The sequence below is a fragment of the Pristis pectinata genome, chromosome 31 (assembly GCF_009764475.1).
Source record: "Pristis pectinata isolate sPriPec2 chromosome 31, sPriPec2.1.pri, whole genome shotgun sequence".
In the NCBI taxonomy this organism is placed as follows: domain Eukaryota; kingdom Metazoa; phylum Chordata; class Chondrichthyes; order Rhinopristiformes; family Pristidae; genus Pristis; species Pristis pectinata.
Genome location: NC_067435.1, coordinates 14,688,837 through 14,694,842, shown reverse-complemented (window position 1 = coordinate 14,694,842; position 6,006 = coordinate 14,688,837).

The window sequence follows — 6,006 nt, the reverse complement described above, 5'->3', positions numbered from 1 at the left end:
CATATTGGGCTGACTTATTTACATTTTAGTACGTAAGTTCCATGAGAGTGAATTTTATTCCATGCCTCAAATTTTTGGGTACTGGAGCGACTTGTGAAATCTGTAAGGGTGAAGTTCTATTACCCGAACGGCCATAACACAGAGGTCACCTGGACCCCAGCGTAAATCCTGACCCCAGTGCAAATCCTGGCCCCAGTTCAAATCCTGGATCTAGTGTAAGTCCTGACCCCACTGTAAATCTTGACCCCACTGTAAATCCTGGCTCCAGTGCAAACCTTGCCCTTTGTGTAAATCCTGACTTTAATATAAATCTTGACCCCAGTGTAAACATGATGACCCAACCCCAGGGAAGACAGTGAGTTCACATTAGACAACAACCCCAATGGAGACCATGACCCTGTATAGACAATGACCTCATTCAGAGGGCTCTTGTGGGCAATCAGTAACCATTATTTACTCAACAAAACCAGTCCTCATCTATCGTTTTTTCTACTGATAGATAAATATCTTTACTGTGCCTCTCCTACAGGAATTTTCTAGTCTGATGTTACTACTGTCAGTCTTGCCACTCACCGTTATCGCCTGAAGTCTTTGTTTCAGTAGCTCTGTGTCTGCCATTGTGATCCTGAAACAAATGTAGTAAGTGGTGGTTAAGGATGATTTATTTTATGATGAGGATGAGGTCTGCACCCATGCTGGTGAGGTTTGGTGGAGGTTGCCCCTTTATGGAAACTAGCAGTTGCCTTAGTAAAACATGAATTCTTCTGCTCTTGAAAAGTGCATATTAAGGTGACACTGTGTGGAGACCCAGGCTAGTTTCTCCCAAAGCAGAGAGGGGGTGATATTCTAATGCAGTCATTGTCCAATGTTTCACATATGTTAGGGCTGTGAATCCTGGGCTGACTGGATTTAATTGTGCACAATTAAATTAAAATTGCATATTAAAAGCAAAGTCCTATGAGAAACCCAAACTCTGCTGTACAAAGCACCAAGTGGTGGGCTGTCTCTTCAGTCAGTGGGACAGACCTGCCTTCATCTGGGTGATGGGGAAGAGCACCATGTGCGTTGGATGGCTGACTGGACTGTACCAGCAGAGGTGAGCACCTGGGCACCTGGTAACCAGAGTCCGCTGAAATAATGAACCTGCACATCTCACATCAGGAACGCCTCAGGATCACATGGAGGAATCAAGCAGACCCTTCATCCGAGGTAGGAATGGGCACTTTACTCCACACAGGGGCTGGTTAGGGTAAATATTAACAAAACTGCAGATGCTGCAAATCTGAAATAAAAACAGAAAGTATCGGAAACGCTCAGCAGGTCAGGCAGCATCTGCAGAAGGAGAAACAGAGCTAATGTTTCAGCATGAAGAACCTTCTTCAGAACTGGGAAAGAGAGAAAGACTGTTAGTTTTAAGTTGCAGAGAGAATAGGTGGGGTCGGGGGGTATGATGGATACAATAAGGGGAATATCTCTGACAGGGTGAGGCCAGGGTTGTCATAAAGATAAATTGTAGAAATTGTTCAGATGATGATTTAACTGGAGCAGTTAGAGAGAGAGAAAAAACAGAACAAAAACTATGAGATGAGATGAGAGTAGTTAGAGACTGAGGATGCAAACAATGGACCAAGACAAGTTATGTAAAGCAGGGCTGTAGGACGTGTCCAGAAGGTCAGACTATACTAACGATGGGAGAAGAACTGAGCCAGTATTACATACGGATGACCCGCAGCAGTTCTAATGCAGAAAAAGCTGCCCTCCGCTCCTTCTGTTTAGTTCCTGGAGCACCCCAGCATCACTACTACATGGACACGAAACTCCATCTTAAAAAAACAATGGAAAATCACAGCTAAGTTAAATTATCAAGTGAATGAATCTCCAAGCTTTTCCTTCCAATTGCTTTCCCAGCTTCAGTTCCACAAACACTCACTGCCTGGAGCAGCTGCTACGTGAGGCACCAGCAACCCTCCTCCACGCTGGGGAAGGCACACGGCCATACCATCCCCACCTTGGCCTTCACCCACAGACTGGGCCTAATCAAGTTTCAGAGCCAATCGTATGAATATTCCAGTCTTACCTTCGGACACGGCAGTGATAAGGAGCCTGGAAGAGCACAGCTGGCGGGGAGGACTAAAGACCAGATCAGGGTGAGGTAGATCACTCTTCACCAGTCTGCCAGGATGGGTGAATTCTTCCCCCCCCCCCCCACTCCTCCTCTCATCTCCAGTTTAAAGTGCTGACCGCCCGGCGCGGGGACTTTCTGCAGCTTGACACATACCAGGAGCGTGGATTGGTGCCCAGAAACTACTGGCTGCGTTTGGGAAACAGTCTGACGGAATGCTGCCCTGATGACTGAAACACAATCATTTTCAGGTAAATAATTTACCACCACTTTGTGGGCTCAGTTTACATGCAGTCTGGCAGGGACACAGAGTAAACAAGCCTGGCTGGCTGCGCTCACTCAGTCTCTCTCCGTCACCTCCCTTCCTCTCGCCAGTTATCTCATTCTCTTCCCTTCATTTCTCTTCACTTTTCTCTACCGTTTTCCTTCGCTCTCCTCTCTCATCCACTTTGCTTCTCCTTCTTTCCATTTCTCCCCTCCCTCATTTCCCACCCCCTTCTCGTTCCCTCGTTCACCCTCCTTCGATCCTCTTCTTCCCTTTCTTTTGCTCCCTCTCTCCTTCGCTCCCCCTTCCCCCTTTCTCCCCCCTTCATCTGCTTCCTTATCCTTCATTCCTTCCCTCCCTTTCACTTTACTCCTTTTCCTTCTCTCTCCTTCCTTCTCTTTCTCCTCTACGCTCTCTCTCCTTCACTCTCCTCTCTCTCATCTCACCCTATTGCCCTCACTCTATTTCTCACTCCTCTCCCATTCTCTCACTCTCCTTATTCTCCCTGTCTTCCCTTCACTCTCCTCCATTACCACCTCAACCGACTCTTCAGCCCATGCTGGGCTGTAACACAAATCCCTCAACAAAATATATTTTTTTAATTTTTAAATTTTATTTACGGCGTGGTAACGGGCCCTTCCGGCCCAACGAGTCCGCGCCGCCCATTTTAATCCCAAGTTAACCTATCTGTACATCTTTGGAATGTGGGAGGAAACCGGAGCACCCGGAGGAAACCCACGCAGACACAGGAGAACGTACATACTCCTTACAGACAGTGACGGGAATCGAACCCCGATCGCTGGCGCTGTAATAGCATCACACTAACCGCTACGCTACCGTGCCTAACAAGCAAGTTGTTGGTGAGAGTGTACTTGGTAACACAGCTGACTATACCTTCCATCCTAGCATCATAGAGCCTCACAGTGTGGAAAGAGACCCTTCAGCTCACTGAGCCAAGGGTATTTGTATTGGTATTGGTATTGGTATTGGTTTATTATTGTCACTTGGACCAAGGTACAGTGAAAAACTTGTCTTGCATTCCAATCGTGCAGGTCAATTCATTACACAGTGCAGTTACATTGAGTTAGTACAGAGTGCATTGAGGTAGTACAGGTCAAAACAATAACAGTACAGAGTAAAGTGTCACAGCTACAGAGAAAGTGCAGTGCAATAAGGTGCAAGGTCACAACAAGGTAGGTCGTGAGGTCATAGTCCATCTCATCGTATAAGGGAACCATTCAATAGACTTATCACAGTGGGGTAGAAGCTGTCCTTAAGCCTGGTGGTACATGCCCTCAGGCTCCTACCTGATGGAAGAGGAGAGAAGAGAGAATATCCCATGTAGGTGGGGTCTTTGATTATGCTGGCTGCTTCGCCAAGACAATGAGAGGTAAAGACAGAGCCCAAGGAGGGGAGGCAGGTGTCTGTGATGCGCTGGGCTGTGTCCACAAATCTCTGCAGTTTCTTATGGTCCTGGGCAGAGCAGTTGCCGTACCAAGCCGTGATGCATCCAGATAGGATGCTTTCTATGGTGCATCGGTAAAAGTTGGTGAGAGTTGGGACTGGGTTATGGAGAGAGGTTGAGCAGGAGATCGAGAGGTGATCTTGTAGAGGTGTATAAAATCATGAGGGGCATAGATAGGGTGAATGCACACAGTCTGTTTCCCAGGCTTGGGGAATCAAGAACTAGAGGGCATAGGGTTAAGGTGAGAGGAGAGGGATTTAATAGGAACCTGAGGGGCCACTTTTTCACCCAGAGGGAAGTCCATATAATGCCTGGATGGACTGGACGTGGAGATGAAGTTTCCAGTAGTGGGAGAGTCTAGGACCAGAGGGCACAGCCGCACAATAAAAAGATGTCCCTTTAGAATAGAGATGAGGAGGAATTTCTTAAGCCAGAGGGTGGTGAACCTGTGGAATTCATTGCCACAGACAGCTGTGGAGGTCACGTCATTGGGTATATCTAAAGCGGTTGATAAATTCTTGATTAGTAAGTGTGCAATAAGGGTGACAAAGGTTACTGGGAGAAGATGGGAGATCGGGGTTGAGAGGGAAAAATAAATCAGCCATGATCGAATGGCGGAGCAGACTTGATGGGCCAAATGGCCTAATTCTGCTCCTATGTCTTGTGGTCTTATGCCATCTGTCCGAGCTGCCAGAGGAAGTGGTTAAGCAGGTACATTAACAACATTTAACAGGCACTTGGACAGGTACATGGATAGGAAGGGTTTAGAGGGATGTGGGCCAAACACAAGCAAGTGGAACTAACTTAGATGGGAATCTTGGTCAACATGGACCAGTTGGGCTGAAGGGTCTGTTTCCATGCTGTATAACTCTATGACTCTAGCGGTCCATACTGACCATCAAGCACCCATATATCCTATGCTCATCCTATTTCATCCTCCCCACGTTCTCCAGATACTACCCCTCACCCAGGAACTGGGAATAATTTACAGCGGCTAATTAACCCACCAACCCCCACATCTATGGGATGTGGGAGAAAGCGGGGAGCTCCTGGAGAAAACCCACGGGTTCACAGGAAGAATGTGCAAAGTCCACACAGACAGCACCCGAGTCCTCAGGCATTCTAGGGCAGCGGCTGCACTTGCTGCACCTCTGTGCCAGTGTACTGCTAAGGATGGAGAGCAGACTGACTGGACAGTACTTGGCCATGTTGGATTTGTTCTGCCTTCTATAGACAGGACATACCTGGACAATTTTCCACACTGGATGCCAGTGCAGTAACTGTCCTGAACCAGCTTGGCCAGAGGTGCAGCTGGTTTTGAAGCTAGCAACAACAACAATCTTGACACAAGAGTCTGCAGATGCTGCAACAGGTAAATGCAGGAGGAACCCAGCCGGTCAGGCAGCACCTGGAGTAAGATGACACCCTTGACAACTGGACACCCAGATGAAGGGCCTGGACCCGAAAGATCGACTGTCCATTTCCCTCCAACAGTTTGTTTTTTACAGCAAGGCTGTTGTCAGGACCCATGGCCTTTGCTATATCCAGTGCTCTCAAACATTTATTTATTGATTTGTGCGGGCACAGTAGTGTAGCAGTTAGCGTAACGCCATTACAGCGCCAGTGACCTGGGTTCAATTCCAGCCGCTGTCTGTAAGGAGTTTGTACGTTCTCCCCGTGTCTGCAATGGTTTCCTCTGGGTGCTCTGTTTTCCTCCCACATTCCTGAGATGTAGGGGTTAGGAAGTTGTGGGCGTGCTATGTTGGCGCCGGAAGCGTGGCGACACTTGCGGGCTGCCCCACAGAACACTCTACGCAAAAGATGCATTTCACTGTGTGTTTCGATGTACATGTGACTAATAAAGGATATCTTATATAAATATACTTCATTAACATAATTTGCAATCGTGCATTCATGGTCTTTCACCACAGCCAGACTTTTATTATATTTTCTTGCAATATTCACATTAAATGACAGTAGGAGTGAATAAAATGGCAGGCTGGGCTCCTACGCTGGGGAGGACCCAGGAGAAGAGGAGGGGGCTCATTCTCCTGCTGAACATGGCTTCAGCTCTGCCTCTGGCACTGACGTGGTGGGCTCTGCCATGGTCTGGGATGGGGATGTTCTGGGAACCTCCTCGCCCCGCTCCCCCTT